Here is a 23,853-nt window from a genome sequence, read left to right on the forward strand (position 1 = left end):
AGTAATCCTGGAATGAAACTGTACTTGAAGGAGGGGCGGGGCGGGGGGGGGAGCACAACTGAGACGATAAAATCTAAGTTTAAGTTCTAAATTAGACATCAAATTTGCATATTTTCATCATTATACTGTAGTTATGTCCTTGTTGCATGTAATGGACATGAGATGTCTGCAACTTACTTTCATATGGTTCAAAAAACACAATGCATTAAGTATGTCATATACAGAGAGGAGAGGAAAGTGGATGGGAGAGTGGGAAGAAGAAAGAAAGGGAAGAACGGAAGCAAAGACACAGGAAGAGAGGGAAAGGAATGCTGATGAGATGGAAAGAGAGTGAGGGGTGGAAGGAGAATGGAGAAGGGAGTGAGAGTAGAGGAAAGGGAAGGGGAAGAAGGCAGGAGGAGAAAAGTGCAGAAAGGGAGAGAAGCAGGAAGGGAGAGGTGGGAGAAAGAGGAAAGAGGGAGAAAGATGTCCTGAAATGTGACTAGTGTGGCTGAGGACTGATTTTATTTTATTTTATTTTAATTAATGTTGAATATTCACTAGTGACTACCTTATCAGACAGCACAGTTCTAGACTCTACAGAAAGCAACATCAACACCTAAATTCTACACATTAAAATGACAACTAGGACAAGGTAGAACTGCACATGTCTATGACTAGCCCGCTCTTGACAATTTTAATATAAAACTGTCTGTGTCTTCGCCCATAAATGCACGCTTCAGGCATAAATAGGTAGGCCCTCAGATATTTTTGAAAACGTTAGTGCAGGCATCATCTAACATTTCATAGATTTATCTAAGCATCAAAACATCCTAAAATCACTGAAGATGGGATGCCAAAAGAAATTTGGATTTGCTTAATCTGATAACAGAATGCCAGTTTCCAGGAAATTTTTTTAATTGCAAGTGGGCAAATTTGCTCTCTACACTTAACATTATGTCAGGCCTACACTTTGGATTATAAAGGTTATTTGTCCACGAAACTGATCAGCCCAAGTCAGTAAACCTTAGAGATGGAGTGCTCTAGATTGCTAAAGGGCTGACAACAGCTAAAGCAAATGTCATCGAATGTCACAGATAAGACATTTCAGAAAGAGTGATTTGCCCCATGGACCCTGCATTTCTGTATCCTAGCATTCCACCACCAATACATCAACACAAATAAAGCAGAAAACCTTTCAAGAGTTGTAGAGGAAGGTGCCAGACATTAAGTGAAGCTGGTTTCAAGGAGATATGTGGTCACATTTGTGTTAATTATTAAACAAGTGCAACATAGTAACGATTCACTTTTCCAAAGAAATAAACTCTGGGCTGAGCACAGAACCTGAGGCGGAGCTCAATCTCATGACCCTAAGATCATGACCTGAGCCAAAACCCAAAGTCAGACACAACCAACTGAGCCACCAGGAACCCCTTTTCCTATGCAAACTTGGACCCATTTTTCCTTCATGAGCAAAAGTGGGGCCCAAGATGAGAGTCCCAAGCAAAGAAACAAGAGTCTCAGACCATCGGGAAGCCGTTGAAGGGCAGGAAAGCTGTTTTAGTGATACCACAAAGAGGGAGGAAGCTGTGCAAGGTAAGCCTGTGAAGACTGGGCAGACCAAGTCAGAAAACGGAAAAAAAAAAAAAAAAAAAAAAAAGAAAGAAAAGAAAAAGGTTTCTCTGAAACTTGTAAGAAAAACTAGGCTTTTGGCTTAAAGAACAAGAGTACCCTGAAGATGTGTACACTTGCTGATAATAAAAACATTCTCCAAAAAAAAGCCTACTTGGTCTTTTGTTTTTCTTATTTTGATACTTTGTGGTACAAAATAATTCCACTTTCTTCTTAACTTGAAAAAAAGGCAAAGTGTAAGAACAATAATGAGTTGCAAATGACACCCGACTTCTCAGGGACCCCATTAGGAGAGACCAGGACAGGTAAATGGAGAAAACATGTGCCCAGCTGCCCATTAGCTCCAGGCAGGCACTCTATCACACAGACATAGGGTTGGTAGATCACGCAATTTTTTCAAGAGACCCAGAGACATAGACTTTCATGTAAAGCCTCATAACTTCAGTGTTAGCAACTCATCCCAAATATCTTACCACTACGTAGCGCAAACAAAAACGTCTAAGTACTGTTTATACTGTTGGCCAAGACTTTACAACCAACGAACAAGTTCTCCCCTAAAGTCCCTTCAGTTCTATGTTCTAGAACTCTACATCCTGTTAAGTAATATCTCTGAGGAGGTCTCTAATCTCCCCATAAAAATTCACCAGACTCCACCTGCTGCTAAAAGTATTAAGGCAAAGGACTCACTCACTCACTCACATTGAAAAACTTGAAATATACTGACACTGGAAAATTGAGAAGCCATTCAGTGTGTTTTCAAGTCTTACAATAACCATGATGGAAGCAGACTGCCTTGTGCAGCACCTTTAATCAAATGCCCTGCCAAGAGTGACGCTAAACATTATGAAACTATACTACCGAACCAATTTATGCTTTTGCTGACCCCAACCCGAAAATGATTTCAGGAAGCAGAAGTTCTAAGAACATTTAAAGTCTAATGAGAGGGGCGCCTGGGTGGCTCAGTGGGTTAAGCCGCTGCCTTCGGCTCAGGTCATGATCTCAGGGTCCTGGGATCGAGTCCCGCATCGGGCTCTCTGCTCAGCAGGGAGCCTGCTTCCCTCTCTCTCTCTCTCTCTCTCTCTCTGCCTGCCTCTCCGTCTACTTGTGATCTCTCTCTGTCAAATAAATAAATAAAATCTTTAAAAAAATAAAAAAAAATAAAAAAAAAAATAAAGTCTAATGAGAATATGTTATCCGGAAAGAACATACCTTCTGGTACCAGCTTTGTCACTAACTTACACTCTGACCTTGGGCAAGTCACATCACCTTTCTGGATCCTCAGTTTTCTCAACTATAAAATAGAAGGGACTGAATTCTAGGCTCCAAGTCCTTCCAGGACTGAAATCCTAATATTCCTTTCATTTAGGTTATCTTTCAATAGCTTCGGAATTAATTTATTGGATGCAATTTCTCCCAGGGTTAGCCTGTGGTCTTCCCAGCTATATTTTAAGGATAGTAACTACACTTATGCTTCTGTATATCCCTTAAGTTGCTGGCAAGCTGCTTTATGCAGAGCAGATACAGTATTAGTTGAACTGAATTTATGCAAACTGATTTTAAAATATTTACAAGCTTACCAAGACAAAGCTCCTGCCTTAATCTTAGTCATATCTTCTGTTTCTCTACAATTAATGGTATTGTTTAGAGTAGCTAAACAAATAACTTTTAAACTCTTGGCAGTTTCTAGTTTTCCAATTAACTTACAGAGCACTCCTTCACAAGATCTATTACAAAACGTACTAGAGCTAGCCAACCTTAATGAATTACAGCAACCTTAGGTTTTTTCAGGAGGGATCATGCTTAGTGGAACTAAATAAAAAGTTAAACTATAGTTATTCAGTCTTCATTACCTTATTTATAAATACCAATACTGGCTTTTACGCAAAAGTTTGCTATAAATTCAGAAAGGGGCAGAGATGTAGGCGTTTGACTAGCAATCTTCATGATAAAGAAATGGAGAAGCAACAAGCAGAAAATATACCCATAGTTCTATCAGAACCAAGGAGGCTGATTGTTGGCAAACTGCCTCATTCGGGCAAAGAGCTTACATACCTTCTCTAAAGACATTAAATGTTCATTTACAACAGAATAGCCAAAAATCACTCTTAAAACCTGTCTGCTTCAAAGCTTTAGAATATCCTTACCTTGCTACTGGGTGCCGTTTTTGTTTTTGTTTTTGTTTAACAGCAAGGTTAAGTTAATGCAATGTTAAAATGGTTCATTTAAATGCAAATCAGGAAATTTTAAAATTAAAAGTACCCACAGTAACGGTTAACTGTCACACTGCACAAGATACAGGATTGTGGATTACTCCATGCCGTAACAAGGATTGCCAAGCTTCATCTGCATTAAGCAGAGTTGACACAGCTGTTGGAATCTCAACTCTCAAATCTCCCACTAGCTGTCAAAAAAAATAAAAAAAAACAAGGTAATCCTTATCATTAAGACTCACTCTGACACACACCTATTTTACTAAATTCCTTCCACCAAGCCTGCCACTTTCTTCAAAAATGTAAACAGGCTGAGGACAGAGGTAGTAAAGGGAGGAAGGGTGGGCAAGAAATTAAGATGTATAAAAACACAGATGGTTCAAGTAAACAAAAAGAAAACTTGGTTTTCCCCCCCAAAATGCAGTCTCTTTCTAAAGATAGGTACAATATCATCATCATCAAAAAAAGGGGAGGGGAGCACTCAACCTTGGTCAAAATGGAGAGCCAAAATCAGAGTAAAAAGTTTCCATTCTACTGCAAAGTAACTGGATTTCTATGTGATCAATTCATCATACCCAAATACATTTAATATCAGGCACTTATATGGCACATAGTTGTTGTCACCCTCCTTTTAGGTGTACAAATTTATGAGGAATAGGATGGTGATTGATTATGATGATGATCATTATCATTTTATAAAAATTTCAATTTTTTTTTTTTTACAAAGAGAGAGCAAGCACAAGGTGGGGGGAGCAGCAGGCAGAGGGAGAGGAGAGGGAGGCTCCCCACTGAGCAGGGAGCCCAATGCGGGGCTCAATCCCAATGACCTTAGCTGAAGGCAGACTAACAACTGAGCCACCCAAGCACCCCTATAATTATTTTTAATTATAATAAAAACAGTTAATCACTTTTGTTCCTTTTCTTATTTTGAGAGCACCAAAGACAATGAGAAAACACAGAAGAGCTGAATGAAAACTGTCACACAGCAAGCAACAGGACATAATGATTAGCAAAAGCACTAAACAAAGAATAGATAAAACAATATTCAGTCAACCATTTAGCCAGTCCATCAGCAAGTATTTGAGTGCCTTCTCCATAGGCATTATTCCAGACAGCATGGAACAAAACTAGAAAAACCTGCCTTCATGAAACAACACTATAGTAATGGCATAAATTAGAAAATGAGACCAGGGCGCCTGGGTGGCTCAGTCCATCAAGCGTCTGCCTTCGGCTCCAGTCAGGATCTCTGGGTCCTGGAATCCAGCCCCACCAAGCTCTCTGCTCAGGGGAGAAAATGCTTCTCCCTCTGCCCCTCCCCCTGCTCCTGTGCTCTCTCTCTTTCTCAAATAAATAAAATCCTTAAATTGATTAATTAAAGAAAGAAAGAAAACTAGACTATACCAGGACTAGGAAGAAAATTAAGCAGGATAATGATAATCGAATTAGGTAGGGTCTTTCAAGGGCCTATCTTGTTAACATTTGAACTTCAATCTGAAAGTCCAGGAAGAGTGAGGGAGTATCTGAAAGAACAATGAAGGCTGACACAACACAGACAACGCAGCATCTCCCAAGACTTAAAGAGAAGGCCAATGTGGCTGGAGCACAGACCAAGAAGAGATTAAGAGATCAGGGAAGGAAAAAACAAAAACAAAAGCTCCAGAGCTGCTTAAGTGACTGTTTACAGTATGAACCAGGTATCTATATTCCTTTACTTAGCTTCCATCCCATATGGCTGAGGCCATTAACAATAGGAAGAGTGTTCCAGAGAAAGCTGCACTAAGCCATCATAACAGACAACTGATTATGGATGCACAGGAAGTCTGTTTTCATAAGAAACTGGAAGACTCTGGTCAAAAAAGCAAATATGATGAAACCAGCATCTGGACTGAAGGCACCAGAGAAAACAAAGGGAAAAGAGGTTTTTTATTTTAGAACAATAGGACTAAAAGGCAGAGAAACTTTTCATATAGCTGAGGAGAAGCCCATCGGAGGAGAATTGTATTTTTCTTGGAGAGTGAGGAAAAAAGATGCCTGAACTCGGATTCAGATTAGGAAATTACCCAGACTGACTGACAAAATAAGAACAATCTGCCTCTAAAATTTGTACTGTAGTATATACTTTGATTACCTATTCCATAATTCAATGACGGACCAATTACCATATCCTGGGATCCTGCTAGGTGAAAGGAATACAAAGACTAATTATAAATCCCTATAAGATCATCACGGCAATTAAGTATTGTGGGGGCCAGGGGCAAGTCTTCCCAAGTTTATGCTTTGGCATAAACATTATTCTGAGTTAAAAGCAATCAAAACCCAGCAGATTCAGGAAAAGTTCTTTACCTCCCCCTCCATTGACTATTCATGTTAGGGAGAGAGCTGTTAACAGATTCCTCTTTACCAAAGAAATTTATCTACTTAATAAGACAACCTTTGGGCACCTGGGTGGCTCAGTCAGTTAAATGACTGCCTTTGGCTCAAGTCATGATCCCGGGGTCCTGGGATCGAGTCTCACATCGGGCTCCCCCTGCTCTGTGCGGAGCCTGTTTCTCCCTCTCCTTCTGCCTGCTACTTCCCATCTTGTGCTCTCTCTGTCAAATAAATGAATAAAATCTTTAAAAAAAATAAGACCACCTTTGTTTCGCAAATATTTCCTTTTACCTTCCTGCTAATGGTCTTTCTCCCCTTTGTATCCTCAGATTCCCCCCTCCCCAGTACTCAACTCTTATTGGCATTATGTTGCCTATCTTTAGAATCTCCATGTCTGTATAGACTCCCCTTAAGTACAATATTAAATTTGATTTTTCTCCCATTAATTTGTCTCATGTAAATTTGATTCTTAGTCCAGCTAGAAGAACCTTGAAGGGTAAAGGAAATTGTTCTACCCCAAAAGGACAAAAGGAAACAGGTGACTTACAAGGGAGAAATGTGGCAGATGCTAACTAATCAAATGTTTAAACTTGGCATCACCACCAGGAGAACAATGTGACAACTGCTGCAATGCCCTCAGAAAGGAACATCATTATGTACATAGTACGGCCAAAAATGGAAACAATCAGACCAATCCAAACTATAGAGCATCTACAAAATCGGCCTAAACTCTTCCCAAGTGTCAGTGACATGGAGGGAGAAGGAGGAGACAGAAATAAAAACTCTGAAGAGATATGACAACTAAACACAGTACGTGATCTTTTATTGGTTCCTGCATTTTTTTTTTTAAGACTTTACTTATTTGAGGGATGCCTGGGTGGCTCAGTTGGTTGAGCAGCTGCCTTCGGCTCAGGTCATGATCCCAGCATCCTGGGATCGAGTCCCACATCGGGCTCTTTGCTCATTAGGGAGCCTGCTTCTTCCTCTGCCTCTGCCTGCCATTCTGTCTGCCTGTGCTTGCTCTCTCTCCCTCTCTCTCTCTGACAAATAAATAAATAAAATCTTTAAAAAAAAAAAAAAAACTTTACTTATTTGAGGTGGGGGGGAGAGAGAGAGAGAACTTACGCAGAAGCAGGGGGAGGGGCAGAGGGAGAGAAAGAAGGCGACTCCCTACTGGGCAGGGAGCCCAACGTGGGGCTCAAACCCAGGACCCTGGGATCATGACCTGAGCCAAAGGCAGATGCTTAACTGACTGAGCCACCCAAACACCCCTGATTCCTGGATTTAAAAAAAAAACAAAAACAAAAACAAAAACTATTAAAAAAATCACTAGGACAATTGATGAAATTTAATATAAATATGCACCACGCCATAAGATCAGTATTTCTAGGAATCCTGTTAAAAGGCAAATTCTGACTCAGTTAGGTCTCATGTAGGAAAGATGGGAGTTCGAAGCCAACAGCCAAGAAATGAATTCTTGGGGAGCCTGGGTGGCTCAGTCGGTTAACCCTCTGCCTTTGGCTCAGCAAGGAGCCTGCTTCCTCCTCTCTCTCTGCCTGCCTCTGACCACTTGTGATCTCTGTCAGATAAAGTCTTAAAAAAAAAAAAAAAAGAAAAGAAAAGAAAAAAAAAGAATTCTTGAGACCTCTTCAATGCAAAAAGGTGGTTTTATTAAAGCATGGAGACAGGACCCATGGACAAAAAGAGCTGCACTGGGATTGTGAGGATTGGCTGATTATATACTTTCAAATTGGGGCGGGGTTAGGGATACCATAAGTCTCTAAGGAACTTAAATAGCAAGGTTTACAGGACTTTGAGGGGGCTAGCTATTGTTAGGAAAAGGTCATTTATTATTGTCTAATGAAACCTTAGTCATGAGACCCTTCAGACATGTATCAGGGGGTCATATGCTTGGGGGATGAATGCCAACACATATCTTGGGAAAGTCGAGATAAAGGAAGTTTCCAAAGGAATTTTTATAAATTTTTTTTTTTTAAGATTTTATTTATTTATTTGACAGAGAGAGATCACAAGTAGATGGAGAGGCAGGCAGAGAGAGAGAGAGAGGAGGAAGCAGGCTTCTTTGCTGAGCAGAGAGCCCGATGTGGGACTCGATCCCAGGACCCTGAGATCATGACCTGAGCCGAAGGCAGCGGCTTAACCCACTGAGCCACCCAGGCGCCCCCAAAGGAATTTTTATATGTTAAAGTAGACTGACAGGAACCTGGGCTTTAGGGTAAGACTGCCTTTTGCCCTTAGCAAAGTGTTAACACTGAAGCTACTGGGCTCCTAGAGGAATGTTACTCTGCCTGTTTCAAGGACTTATTAATGTACTGTAAGTAGTAAGGAAATTTAATTTTTCTTTTGCTTTTATTTCCCACATCAGGTCTAGGGTAGGACGCCAGAGTTGGCATTTCTCCCAAGTTCCTGGGGAGAAGTGACACAGTGACACTCTATGTTACTTTATTAATGTAAAATGTCTTGTGTGATATTGAAGTTAGGTAGAGGCAATGTCCTTATTCTTAGGACTTACATGCTAAAGTAACCTGGTATCTGCAGTTTACTTTTAAATGCCTCAAGAAAAGTTTATGGAGTAACAAAGCAAATACAAAAAATGTCAACGACTGGTGAATCCAAGTGAACTGACTAGTCAAGTGCTTAACTCCAGTACTCTTTCAACTTTTCCGTACATCTGAAGATCTTCAAAGAAAAAAAAAGCTGGAGGGGGGGTGGGGAGAGACTTAGTCAAGAGAAGAAAATAGTTACAACAGAGAACAGTTACGAAACATTAGCTCCCAAGAGCACCCAGGAGGGAGTCCCCAAAAGGGGAGAGAGTCCTGAGGATTTGTTGTGCAAGAGAGGGTAAGGCAGCTGTTTCAGGTTATAGGAGGAGACAACAGCACCAAAGATCTTCGAAGCCTTCCAAAAACAAGCATGAGTGAAAAACACAGAAGATAAATATTTAAATGGCAAGAAGTAAAAAACAAAATAAAATAAATAGCAAAAAGTAACACTGAAAAATGGGCAAAGAAATTAGGAGGTATTACAAGGTTGGTCTTTTATCTTTCCTAACTTAAAAATACTTTGGGCCCATTCTTACTGTTTATAACACTGCCTGAGAACTCCTAAAATCCCACCCACCCATTCACCCACCTAAAAAAAAAACAAAAAAAAAAAACAAGAAGCAAACCCCACCTCCTCATAGCTACCATAGTAAAGGCCACCAGCATTTCCCCAATCCAAAGGCCTTCTCCCCACAAAGCAACTGAAGAGCTAAGTCCCTCAAACTCCACAGGCCGCAAGACAAGTATTTTCCTCCCAATCTACTCCCTCTTTGGCATTCCCCATTTCTGCTGACCAAAGTTCCACCCAACCAGCTGCCCCAGAAGGAGATTCTCGGCCTTTCTTTGATCCTCTTTCCTCTCCCTCCTCTACTTGAGTAAATACCTCACTCTACTAACCCTTCCCATCTCAGGGCTCTGGCCTGGGTCTGGTTTAAAATATCTAGAAGTCTTGGGGCGCCTGGGTGGCTCAGTGGGTTAAAGCCTCTGCCTTCGGTTCAGGTCATGATTCCAGAGTCCTGGGATTGAGCCCCACATGAGGCTCTCTGTTCAGCAAGGAGCCTACTTCCCCTCCTCTCTCTCTGCCTGCCTCTCTGCCTACTTGTGATCTCTGTCAAATAAATATTTTTTTTAAAGATTTTATTTATTTATTTATTTGTCAGAGAGAGAGAGAGAGAGAGAGAGAGCGAGCACGAGCACACACAAGCAGGCAGAGAGGCAGGCAGAGGCGGAGAGAGAAGCAGGCTCCCAGCTGAGCAAGGAGCCGGATGTGGGACTCGATCCCAAGACTCTGGGATCATGACCTGAGCCTAAGGCAGCGGCTTAGCCAACTGAGCCACCCAGGCGTCCCTAAATAAAAATATTTTAAATAAATAAATAACATATCTAGAAGTCTTAAAATATATATATATATATCTTCTCATTTCCAATCATTATCCAGACTGCCTCACTTACCATAGAGTCTACTCCCTCCTGAAAAAAAAAAAAGAGGGACTGCTTCCCCACCACAAACAGGATGAAGCCCAAACTCCTGTAAACAAACTTGACTGGCACTAGCCTGAGACTCATCACCTCCATCCACTCTGAAACTTCTCCAATGCACATGCACGTGTCCAGACCTTTATATAAACCTTCTCTAGCCCAGAACACCTTTCCTAATTTTTCCATCTTCCTTCAAGACTCACACATATGTCCTCTAATCCCACAGAAAGAGCTGTTCCCTCTTTTCTGAGTCCCTCCAGCACTTCACACGCATCTCCATTACAGCACTAGGTCAGTGCATCTGTCTCCCAGGAAACTGGGAGCTTCCCTTTGAGCACAGGGACCATGGCTTTCTTGAGTATGGTAATATTTCACCTAACAACATTCTATAAATGTTCAACAACTGGCTTGACAGTTTCAGGTTTCATCTAGCAACACAGACACTTGTGGAAGAAATAAGAAATGTTTTTCTCAGGGTGCTTGGGCGGCTCAGTCGGTTAAGCATCCGACTCTTGATTTTAACTCTTTTTTTTTTTTAAAGATTTTATTTATTTGAGAGAGAGAGAGATCACCAGTAGGCAGAGAGGCAATCAGAGAGAGAGGGAAGCAGCTCCCCAAAGAGCAGAGAGCCTGATGCAGGGGGTTCGATCCCAGAACCCTGAGATCATGACCTGAGCCGAAGGCAGAAGTTTAACCCACTGAGCCACCCAGGCGCTCCACTGATTTTAAGTCTTAATTTGGTCTTGGGGTACTGGGATCAAGCCCCATGTAGGGCTCCACACTCATGGGGGGGGGGGATCTGCTTGAGATTCTCTGTCCGCCCCTCCTCCCCTACCCCTGCTCACTGGCACAAATTCTCTATAAAATTAGTATTTTTAAAAATGTGTTATAAATTAGCAAAACTACAGATTCCTAATTCTTACCTACCAGTGATTACTTAGACTAATAATCCCATTAGCTTGTAAACTCTTGAGGTTAGCAATGGTGACTTGTAAATTCTTAACATCTCCCAACTTTGAATAAATGTGTACTGCATTTAACTGAACCCTTCCCACTGTTACTGAGATACAGCTAACTAAAGGTTAACTTTGACCCTGCCTCAAAAAAGACAAACTAGAAAACATTACATCTTTCACGGTCTTAATGACCCGAAAGAAGTTTAAATTTCTCTCAGCTACTGCCATCTTCCATTCCCTTGGTTTTTTTCCCCCTCCTCCCAAGGGATCAAGCTCACATTTCACTTAGCCACTTCTCTGCAAAATGACAGGTTTCTAAAGATATACTTCAAAGTCAGACTATAGCTTTTCAGAGAACATGATGACCCCAGATCCAAGGAAGCAAGAAAATGATAACAGATGATTCTAAGAAACCTTTGCCAATTCAGAGATCCCCAGAAGAGCAAACCCCATGAACACTGACAAGTAACTTACCCTTTCAGTTTCTGCCTTATTCACTACACTATCATTTTTCACAAACCATGATTAAGAGTCTAGATTAACATTGAAATATTTAACATAATGAAATATTCAACACACCACTGGAGAACAGTAATAATACATCTTTGCTTAGAAAGAAAAGCATGTTTCAGAACTGCACAGGGTAAATGGACTATTAGCAAAGGCTCTTGTCCTTCATGTCACTTGAAATGGGCCACACTGAATGCATTTCCTGAGTTATAATAGCACTTTCAGTTTCAAGAAGAGTCTGCAGTCCTACCTGGTTAATAAACCAGTACAGGATTATGTAACCTGATAATTAACAGGCTTCTAACTCCCATTTTCAATTCATAATGGCAAATATTAAGCAAAAAACTATAGCAATAACACATTTTCAAAATGCAATTGATGGTCCACTTATTTATGACAATATTTACTAATCAAATCTCGGAATAAGAAAACAAGGGAAATCTACAGCTCACTACAATAAAATGGCAATTGCCAAAACTAAGCAATCCAGGAAAGAACTAGCCTTTAAATTAGCAATTAAGGAGTATGACCAGTTACTTAACACCAAGATAATATTGGACTACATTATTCATTAAAAACTTTTAAAGCAAATGAGAGTTTGTTTCTTCTATAAAGCCCTTGAAATCTTAAAAAAAAAAAAAGTTACAGCATAAAATCATAACAACTTCCACAATGTAATTCCTGCTCTACCTATACTACAACTGTAACAGGGGACAGATGACAAGGAATTTTAAAAACCAAATCACATTACTCATATAATACTTGCTCCAAATGATCAATCTTTATTACAAACACTTAAAATAACACTCAAGGGGCGCCTGGGTGGCTCAGTCATTAAGTGTCTGCCTTCGGCTCAGGTCATGATCCCAGGGTCCTGGGATCCAGCCCCACATTGGGCTCCCTGCTTGGCAGGAAGCCTGCTTCTCCCTCTCCCATTTCCCCTGCTTGTGTTCCCTCTCTAGCTGTCACTCTCTGTGTCAAATAAATAAAATAAAATCCTTAAATAAATAAATAAATATATATATATAACACTCCAAGCTGCCTTTCAAATCATATTTACATTATGTGCATTACTATAACCTTGAGCCACTGAAAAAGCAAAAATTAAATCACAATCAAAACGTGGGGTTGATAGGGGCGCCTGGGTGGCTCAGTGGGTTCAGCCGCTGCCTTCGGCTCGGGTTGTGGTCTCGGGGTCCTGGGATCGAGCCCCACATCGGGCTCTCTGCTCAGCGGGGAGCCTGCTTCCTCCTCTCTCTCTGCCTGCCTCTCTGCCTGCTTGTGATCTCTCTCTGTCAAATAAATAAATAAAAATCTTTAAAAAAAAAAAAAAGTGGGGTTGATAGATGACAGTCCATCAACAAGTAAACAGAAATGCATGTTAATTTCAAGCTCCATTAGAAATGGGGTTGGGGGCATGCTTGCACATGGAGGAAAAAGTTTGACATTATGAAAAAAATAAAAAACTAAAGATGAAAATAATGAACATTTTAGAGGCTCCAAGAGAGAAAGGGCAATGTTGAAGTTTTATTATGAAGCATGGTTATTTCTGCACACTTTGAACTTTCAATAATGCATAAATTTAGTATAGTGTTCTTGCAAGTGAACAAACATCATGAGGCAGGGCAAGTCAAGACAAACTGTTCACTTTCAAGCCAGGCCCACATTGTGGGGGGCTAAGCTAATGAACACACTGCAGGACCAACACCCTCAAGGTCTGGAAGCTAGCACACTGGCATCTGACGGAATTTTAGGAATTGCTGCTCAGAGAGGCTCTCCCAGATGCCTAATGTGTTTAACTTATGTTTTTTTGTTGATGTTTTTTGTTGTTCTTTTTTTTTATTCATTTGACAGAGAGTGGGCACATGAGTGAGAGAAAGAGAGATCCTGCACTCACATGCACAGGCAGGGGGAAGGGACAGAGGAAGAGGGAGAAGCAGGCTCCCCCCAGAGCAGGGGTTGGATCCCAGGACCCTGGGACCACACCCAGTGCCAAGACGAAGGAGACGCCCAACTGACTGAGCCACCCAGTCGCCACTTCAACTTTTTTTCTTAAAAGAAAACAGAAAAAAAAGAAAGAAAACAGAAGGAACTAGTAATACTTAAATCCTCCAACATACACATTATAACTAAAGTTCTTTGAATACTCTTTAAAGGTGTGTCTTTACAATCACTCAGGAGGAAAAAATGATTTGAGCTGAGAAAAGCAGAAACAATAATTGGCTTTGGATAAGTTTATTTTTTACCTATTTTATCACTTTTCACACGCAATAAAATTGACTCTGGTGTACTATTCCATACATAAGGTTTAACAAACTCAGCAGAGTAATCATCTCCACAATCAAGATGTATAGAAGTTAAATCAATTTATTTTATTTTCACAACAGCATGTATATACAACAGAACCACAGAATATAAAATGTACAAAATATTACTAGCTTCAAGAGCTAATTTAACATCAGCTTAATACAAAGATACAATTATCAAAATAGTGTGGTACTGGCATAAAGACATACAGACCAACAGAACAGATAGATCATCCAGAAACAAATGCTCACATTTACAGTGAAATGATTTTCAGTAAGGGTGTCATGACCATTCAATGAGGAAATGACAGTCTTCCCAACAAATGCTGAGGAGGAAACTGCATGTCCACGTGTAAAAGGATGAAGTTGGATCCTTACCTATTATCACACAGAAAAATGAACTCAAAATGGGCTAAAGACCTAAATATAAGAACTAAAACTATAAACCTCTTAGAAGAAAACACAGGGAGAACATTTTATGACACAGGATTTGGAAATTATTTCCTGCATAGGGCACCTGAAGGCACAAGTAAATTGAACTTCATCAAAGTAACTTTTGTATATCAAAGGACATTATCCACAGGGTCACAGGGTGAAAAGGTAACCCAGGGTATGGAAGAAAATATCTGCAAATCATGTATGTGATAAGGGATTAACACTGAGAAAACAGAGCACTCCTAGAACTCAAACGCCAGAAAACAAACAACCCAATGATGTCCAAAGGATTTAAGCTGACATTTCTCCAGACATACAGGGATGTGCAATAAACGTATGAAAAGATATTCAACATCACCAATCATCAAGGAAATGCAAATCAAAACTACAATGAAATACCACTTCATACTCAATGGCTACCATCAGAAAAAAACAAAATAACAAGTGTTGTCAAAGATGTGGAGAAATTAGAGCCTTTGAGGTGCCTGGGCGGCTCTGTGGGTTAAAGCCTCTGCCTTCGGCTCAGGTTGTGATCCCAGGGTCCTGGGATCAAGCCCCGCACCGGGCTCTCTGCTCAGTGGGGAGCCTGCTTCCTCCTCTCTCTCTGCCTGCCTCTCTGCCTGCTTGTGATCTCTGTCAAATAAATAAACAAAAATCTTAAAAAGAAAGAAAGAAATTAGAGCCCTTGTGTACTGCCAGTAGGAATGCAATATGGTAAGTATGATAGTTTCTCAAACAAAAAATTAAAAATTAATGTACCATATAAGCCACGTTGATAAAGTGTAACGACTTTTTTTTTTTAAATGTTTATTTATTTGATAGAGATCACAAGGAGGCAGAGAGGCAGGCAGAGAGAGAGAGGAGGAAGCAGGCTCCCTGCGGAGAAGAGAGCCCGATGTGGGGCTTGATCCCAGGACCCTGGGATCATGACCTGAGCTGAAGACAGAGGCTTTAACCCACTGAGCCACCCAGGTGCCCCTGTAACAACTTTTTTTTAACATTTATTTATTTATATAAGAGAGACAGACAGACAGCCCCCCAACAACTGGTGGGCGGTTGCAGAGGGGGAGCCTGACATGGGGCCTGATGAGCTGGAAACCTGCTTTTCCCTCTCCCATTCCCCCTGCTTGTATTCCCTCTCTCCATGTCTGTCTCTGTCAAATAAATAAAATCTTAAAAAAAAAAAAGAGGGGGGGGCTACATAATGGAACAGTAAGGGATCATTAATATGCTATATTAGTATTGTGCAATTAATCATGTCATCAGTTCTAACACATACATATTTCACATTTTTTAAGTCTCTAAAATCTGGATGTGTCTTACAATTGAGATCATTACCTAGTTCATTTGGCAGTTCTTTTTTCTAACTGATACAAGAAATAAAGGTTAATCTTAGCTTACTAATAGGGAAAATGTTCAAATTATAATAAATAGTAAATTACAAAAGAGCACATAAAGTAAAAACTAATTTTTATAAAAGTTACTGACAATATACATGTCTAGAAAAAAGATTATAGAGGATCTACCCCAAAATGTCAGCAATATTTATCTCTAGGTACTATGAGTTTTATTACCAAAAGAACTCTAATGAAGTGGAGGTAAAGTCATGCCTCCATCCCCTGGCACAATCCTATATATAGCTTATGTATGCCTACTTTAATCCAGTATTTATTGAAGAGTTATCTGCTATGGGTTTAGAAATAAGTCAGGTATCACAGGAGTCAAAGATTCAGAAGAAAGTAATCGCCCTGAAGGAGCTCGGCATCTCGCAAAAGAATTTATGGTCTAGAAGAGTCTAAAGGAAGGTAAACCAGCAATTTAATGCTATTTAAATACTGAACTAGTTCACTAGTTTTACTTGTAAGACAACCCACTTAATATGGATAACACATTTCCTGTTCAGGACTGAAAGAATAAATTAGCATTTTATCACATTAGATGTTAAATATCCTTTATAAATTCTCTTATTCATTACACAGATGATGAAGTCCGAACTCCCAACTGGGACTCTTAAGATTAAAACTAAAAACTATCATCCTAATTCAAGAGACAGACATAATCAATGACAAATCAGCAACAGCAAGAAATACTCTAAACATAACTCTTCATTGTTCATTAAAACCTTTTAAAAATTAAAATTTACAAAAAAAAAGTTTTCCCTACTTTTTCCTTGTTCACCACGCCTTCACTGTGCTGGAGGGTAAAGGGCCTAGAATACTAACTTAGTTCCTGACCTCAGGGTATCCAGTCTAGCTGAGGGGGTAAAAAAACAAAACAAAACAAAAAAAACCCACACAGGAGAAAAGCTCCATGGCACTGGATTTGGCAATAACTTCTTATATATGACACCAAAATCACAGACAACAAAAGAAATAAACAGATAAACAGACCTTGATCAAAATTTAACTTTTGTGCACCAACAGGGTGAAAAGGGAGCCCAAAACTTGAGAGAAAATATTTGCAAATCATACACTAAAAAGGGATTAATATTCAAACTATATGTCCACTACTGGATATTTACCCAAAGAATATGAAAACACTAATTCAAAAAGATATATCCATCTTTATGTTCACTGCAGTATTATTTACAATAGTCAAATTATGGAAGCAGCCCTGGTGTCAATCGATTGATGAATGTATAAAGAAGATGTGGGGGGTGTGTGTGTGTGTGTGTGTGTGTGTGTGTGTGTGTGTATATACACACATATATACAATGGAATATTACTCAGGGTTCCCCGGGTGGCTCAGTTGGTTAGGCGTCTGCCTTTGGCTCGGGTCATGGTCCCAGGGTCCTGGAATCCAGCCCCCCATCCTCCCACTCCCTCTGCCTGCTGCTCCCCCTGCTTGTGTTCTGCCTCTCTGTCAAATGAATAAATAAAATCTTTAAAAAAAAAAAAAGTGGAGTATTACTCAGCCATCACAAAGAATGAAACTGTAATCATTTTCAACATGGATAGATCTAGAAAATATAATGTTAAGCAAAATAAGTCAGAAAAATAATAAAATATGATTTCACTCGTATGTGCAATTTAAGAAACAAAACAAAGGAAAAAAAAAAGAGACAATCGAAAAACAGACTTTTAAGTATAGAAAACAATCTGATAAGTTACCAGAGAGGAGGTGGGTGGGGGGATGAATGAAATCAGTAAATGGGATCATGGGTACACTTATTATAATGAGCATTAAGTAATATATAAAACTACACTGTACAGCTGAAACTGCAACACTTTATGTTAACTATACTGGAATTTTTTAAAAATCCAGAAGAGATGCCCCGGTGGCTCAGATGGTTAAACATCTGCTGTGGGCTCAAGGCATGACCTCTGGGTCCTGGGATGGAGCCTCCCAGCTCAGCGGGATTCTGCTTCTCCCTCCCCCTACACCTCTCCCCCTGCTCATGCTCTCTCTCACTCTGTATCTCTCTGTTCCAAATGAATAAATAAAATCTTACAATAATAAAAGGGAAAAAAATAAATTTAAAAATCCAGAACATACAAAGAACATCTAAAACTGAACAAAAAAGCGAACAACTCAATTAAAATTGCCACAGGACTTGAACAGAGACTTATTCAAAGAAAATATACAAATGGCCAATAATCACAAGAAAAGATGCTCAACATCACTAATCAGAGAAGGGCAAAGCAAAACCACAAAGAAGTATCACCTTACTTCCACTAGGATGTCTAGTTTAAAAAAAAAAGAAAGAAAGAAAGAAAAAAAATAACAACTGTTAGGATATGGAGAAACTGGAACCCTCATACACTGCTAATAAACATACAAAATGGTATAGCTACTGTAGAAGACAGTACAGCAGTTCCTAAAAACTATAAGCATAGAATTACCTTACCGCTTCTGGGTACACACCCAAAAGAATTTAAAGCAGGGACAGAAATACATACTTGTACACCCATTTCATATCAGCATTATTATCAGCCAAAAAGTAGAACCAACCAAAGTGTCCACCAACAGATGAACAGATACTAGTGTATCTGACTAAGAAATGAAGGAAATTCTGACACATGCTACAACTCAGATGAACCCTGGGGTATTATACTAAGGAAAATAAACCATTCACAAAAGAACAAAATACCGTATTACTCAACCTACATGAGGTGCCTACAGTAGTCAACTTCAAAGAGAAAGTATAATGGCGGTTGTCAGGGGGCTGAAGGGAGGCAAAATGGGGAGTTAATGTTTAATGTATACGGAGTTTCAGGTTTTGAAAATGAAAAAAGTTTTAGATATGGATGGTGGTGATGAACAAACAAAAATATGAATGTACTCAATGTCACTGAAGTCTATATGAAAATGTTAAAATGGTAAATTTTGTTACATGTATTTTACCACCAAAACACATACACAAACAGGATCAGGAGTGAGAATGTCATAGTCAGAGGCAAATTTTAGAATTTCCAGTAAATTAAAGATCACTTTCAGCAATGATGACAAATGTCTTAACAGAAAACAAAACAAAACAAAACAAAAAAAGAACCAAAACACATTAACCAGCCTTCATCAATGGATAGCATTCATGTCAAGAGAAGGATGAGGCACTCCAGTACGAATGCCTGGCAGGTGCAGAGGACATGTAGCAACAATTTACAGTAAAAAATGAAGTTGAGGTATGCCTGGGTGGCTGAGTCAGTTGAGCGACTCTTGGTTTCAGCTCAGGTCATGATCTCAGGGTTGTGAGACGTGCCCAGCATCCAGCTCTGCACTAAGTGGAGAGTCTGCTTGAGGATTCTCTCCCTCACCCTCTGCTCCTCCCATGCCCCCCCTTCACGTGTTCTCTCTCTCTCTCTAAGTAAATCTTGGGGTGGGGGGGGACAAAAGAAAGAAAATGAAGTTGAACAAATGAATTCAGAGCCAGAACTTTGGACTTAAATGCAAACCTAAGAGTCTGATCAGTTCAGCAAGGAGAGAGCAGTAAGTTTCTCAAATGAACAGGAGTACTACTTAGGTGTAAAAGACTGAAAGGTGGAGGGGAAGATAGGAAAACATTCCACTAACTGTGGCAAACACTAACAGAGCAAACGAGCAACCATAATGTTCCCAAATCTCAGATTAAAAACTGAAGGGAGCAGACGGACAGGTGGTGACCTGGGATTCCTGGAGTACTGACTGATAATTTACTGTTTCTTGGTCTAGAGAGTGGATGTGGATGGTCTTCACTCAAATAGAGCATTAAGCAGGTATTCTCATGATTTGACCACACTTCTACAGGTATATTATACTTTAATTTTTTCAAAGTTCTGTGAAAAATAAAAGCCCAGGCCCCATTTCCAAGAACCCCCAGCTGGGAAAAAGACAGACATAAAAATATTTACCAAACAGTACGAAAGATGCAACCACAGAGTATGTACAAGCTACCCAAGAAGCACTGAGTTCTAAGAGAAAACCCAGAGGCAGTGACATCTAAGGTAGGTTTTAAAGAGTAAATGAGTTTGGGGCGCCTGGGTGGCTCAGTGGGTTAAAGCCTCTGCCTTCGGCTCCGTTCATGATCCCAGGGTCCTGGGATAGAGCCCCGCACCAGGCTCTCTGCTCGACGGGGAGCCTGCTTCCTCCTCTCTCTCTCTCTGCCTGCCTCTCTGCCTACTTGTAATCTCTGCCTGTCAAATAAATAAATAAAATCTTAAAAAAAAAAAAAAGAGAGTAAATGAGTTTGTCAGAGGAAAAAAAAAAAAAAAAAAAGAACAGCTCCAGGAAAAGGAAAAAAATATGAAAAAGGCACCAAAGAAAACAAAAACAACAATTTATCCAGAGAACTACAAGTAGTTTCAATTGTTCAAAGATGAGAAGATAATCTAAACTGCAGTGGAAATAGAGAAAACAGAAAAGAGGAATTAATGTAACATGAACATGGATGGAGAGGCTTTCATCTCTGATTAGATATGAGTAGAAAAGAAAGAAGAATGGAATGGAGATGGTTTTCAATTTGAGGCTCTCCATACTCTATCACCTCATCCTTCACAGTTCCACCCACAAGTTAGACTCAAGACAGGAAAGACTCTTTTTCCTCCTTCATTCGACAGTATCTAATTTGCCCTCCAGGCCAGGTACCAAGTCAAAGGCTAAGGCTATCAGGGGGCTCACAGGCCCACTCTGTAGCAGAAAAGGCAAACAGGGATATCAGTAATATAAGGTACAGTATAATGAAGTACACCTCCTGGTGAGAAGAGGTTTGCTACCAGAAAGGAAAGCCCTAACTTGAGTCCTGAGATGCGACTAAGAGCTCATCATGAAAGGGACAGAATACATGGAGCGGGGGGGGGGGGGGGGGGGGGGGGTCATTACTGAGAAAACAAGTCAGAGATAAGCCTGGGCCTCTTACAACCAAACCATATTTAAGTACTGTCTCACTTCACCAAAATACAGTTCCTTCATCCACATCATCTCACTAAAATATCAGATCATAAAACTCCCTACAATGGCTTCTTATAGATCTTAGAATAAGATCCAAACATATGACCCGGTGTTCCCTGGCAATCTCATGTGAGGCCTTCTCCCCACAGATCTTAGGTCTCAAAACACATTAAGTTCATTCCTGTCTCAGGACCTTTACACAAGCAGAGGACCCTATTTCCTTGGTCCGGATCTTCACCACCACTACATACCACCACCCGCGGCAACCAGATCTGGCTGTCATGTCTCAGCCTATTACTTTCTCAAAAAATCCCAGGACCCTACCAGTTACTGCTGATCTCCATATATGGTTTAGGTTTCCAGAAAACAAAGGTGTCTCATTTTGGGCATGTGGAGTTTGAGAAGCACCTGGGACACTCAGCTCTCTGGTGTAAGGTGACCATGTAGGTGAGGTGAGACATCCACTATCAAAATAGAAACTTGGACTTGAGCACCTAAGTCTGATATGGAAACTGCACAGAGAAGAGATTCTCAACTTAGAGGGAGAGGGCACCCCTGATTTCTAACTCACTGTAAGAATGAGACGCTGATGGCAATGAAGGTGATGCCACCTCAACAGTGTCAAAGGCTGAGATATGTTAGAAAGAATCTTGGGTCTGAGTGAACTGAAAGGGGTGGGGGGAACCTGCGAAGAGCCAAAAATGTAAGGAAAATCAGAAGAGTCATGTCATAATTCCACCAACTCCTATCCCCCTTTACGCTTCCTCCACTGAAAAAACCCTACTCAAGTTCCATTCAGTTCAAAGGCCACCGCCTTCCAGAGCCTTCCTGGACTTCTCCAAACAGAACTTATTAGGCCCTCCATGCTTCCACGAGTTTTGGGTTTGTTTTGTTTTTTTTTTTTTTTTCTATCCTTAGTAGTAAAGAAGATATGACCCATGCACAAGTACTATTATGGCACTTTTAACAGTCTGCCTTACACTGCATGGGGAGGTATATATGCCTTCCCTACATTACACTAAGAGCTCTCGGGAACACAGCCCATATCTTACATCATGGGCGGGCCCTTAAAAAAAAAAAAAAAAGCGGATAAAAATTATTTAACTTAATAAGAGTCAAGAAGGGTACATAATTAAGCAGAGGTTTGGATAATTTCTTTCGTCTTGTAAAACAAAATAACACATCCTAATTAATTTAACTTACATTTTCCTAAAGTAACATAAACCTGTACAGTCACTTCAAAAGTCACTGCTAAATAAAATATCCTCTCATGGAAATGGTTATCCTGTTGCAACAATAGAATGATGTAAGCGTTTCCTTCAACATAAATACGAAATGTCCTTAATTTAGTTAGAAACTTCACATAACTCATTCTTCTAAATTGTAAATTCTGTTCAAAACAAACACCAAAAATAAATAAATAAATACAAATGTTCCAAAGACGCAGGAGGACATAAGAGGGTGTCTGCCAATCCTGGCTCGAGCCAACTGCCGCTTGCATTGTTGGGAAGCCATTCCTGGCGAGCCAGGGTCAGGCATTCTGTCCACATTTTTTCCAACAAGTGCTTCACACACGCACACTCCTTTAAAAGTCAACAAAAAGGAGTTCAACGCCCCCCGGGCAAAAGGACGAACCAGAGTGAGGCGCGTCCTACCCACCAGCACAAGAAGTCTGAGTAATTTCACAACAAAGGTTAACTCGGTACACGCCAAAAGTCCACTCGGGTGTGGCGCACCTTCCCAGCCAGACCCGGTCGGAGAAAGGCGGCACCCCACTCACACCTTCGCGGGGGGCCCGGCGAGCCGGAGCGCGGCCTCAGCGAACCTCAAGTCCACCAGACCAACAAGTTTCGGTGGCGGGGGGAGGAGGAGGAGGGTGCGACCACGGAAACCACAAACCACAATCACTTCACAGGGAAGCTCAGCTCCCCGCCACTCCCGCACCGGAAACAGCGCGCAGGCTCTCCTCCACAGGGGAAAGCGGCCGAGGGGGCCCGGCGCGCGCACCGAGTCGGCCGGGACAAAGTTTAAAAACCGGGAGAAAGTTTCTCGAGAGAAAGCGCCGCATCCGCGCGGGGCCCGCCGCTCGCTCAGCTCCAGCCTCTGCGGCCCCTCAACTTCCCCAGCGCCAGGAAGCGTCGGCCCCGCCCGCCGGGCCAGAGCGCAGGCCAGGGGCCCCGCAAGGGAAGCAGCGGGCCGGACACCGCACCGCAACCCGCCAGGAGCCCGATTCAGGGCGGGGTCGCGGAGGAGACCGGCGGCCGCCCGCCCGCATGCATGCAGGAGGAGCCCATCGGCTCGGAGCCGGGGCCCGCCTGAAGAGAGTTACCTGCGGCGAGTGGGGCGAGCGCAGGAAGATTCCCGAGGCCCAAAGCCGAAGGCCGCCGCTTTGTCTCCCTCCAGTCCGACTCCGAGGAGGAAATGGGCCGCCAGGCGCCCCCGCCCCCGGCCCGCCCCCCGCCCGCGGCCCCGGCCCCGCCCGCCCTTCCGAGCACCTCCCTCCGGAGCGCTCTTCCCGGCGCCTCCCGCCGCCGCCCCGCTTTCTCGACCCTCGCTTTGGGGGTGAGGCCCCGACCGAGAGACCCTGGCGACGCCGAGCCGGAACTCGCAAGAGGATCTCTTGCTTTCCGCCCTGTGCCCCCGAGTTACTTCATCCCAGGCCCCTAATGGACGTTCAGGCCGGGAGTGACCCCCCCTTCCCAGAGGAAGGAGGAGCGGTGACTCCTGGAACAGCCCGGGAGCGGGGGAGGGCAGGTGAGTCACTGCTCCGCGCACAGGTGAGGCTCAGGATGCTGCCGGCGCTGGCTCCACACCTCCCTCCCCCAGCCGGTGAGTCCCGGACCCGGTGGGGCGACGTAGTCCCGGGGACGCTCCGCTGAGGTGTGCCACAGGTGATTCCGAGTAACAGGCTTCCAGAAAAGTACTCTAGGCCCACCCATTTGTTTTACGGAAGGAAAGTGGCCTCGCAGCTGAAGCGGAGTGTTGCCAGAATCCGACAATAGGGAACACACACACACACACACACACACACACACACACACACACACAC

General features: G+C 41.8%; 1 protein-coding gene across 1 annotated transcript in view; it reads right to left on the reverse strand.

The window, feature by feature from the left end:
* Positions 1-23,205, reverse strand: part of LOC111140819 (catenin alpha 1) — a 180,043-nt gene extending 156,838 nt beyond the window's left edge. The window contains exon 1 of the mRNA XM_022493010.1: positions 23,134-23,205. The gene's annotated coding sequence lies outside the window, so the exon portion shown is untranslated. The remainder of the gene's footprint in view (positions 1-23,133) is intronic.
* Between the last annotated feature and the right edge of the window lie 648 nt (positions 23,206-23,853).

The sequence above is a fragment of the Enhydra lutris genome, unplaced genomic scaffold, assembly GCF_002288905.1.
Source record: "Enhydra lutris kenyoni isolate GAN:26980312 unplaced genomic scaffold, ASM228890v2 scaffoldscaffold5, whole genome shotgun sequence".
NCBI classification, from domain to species: Eukaryota; Metazoa; Chordata; class Mammalia; order Carnivora; family Mustelidae; genus Enhydra; species Enhydra lutris.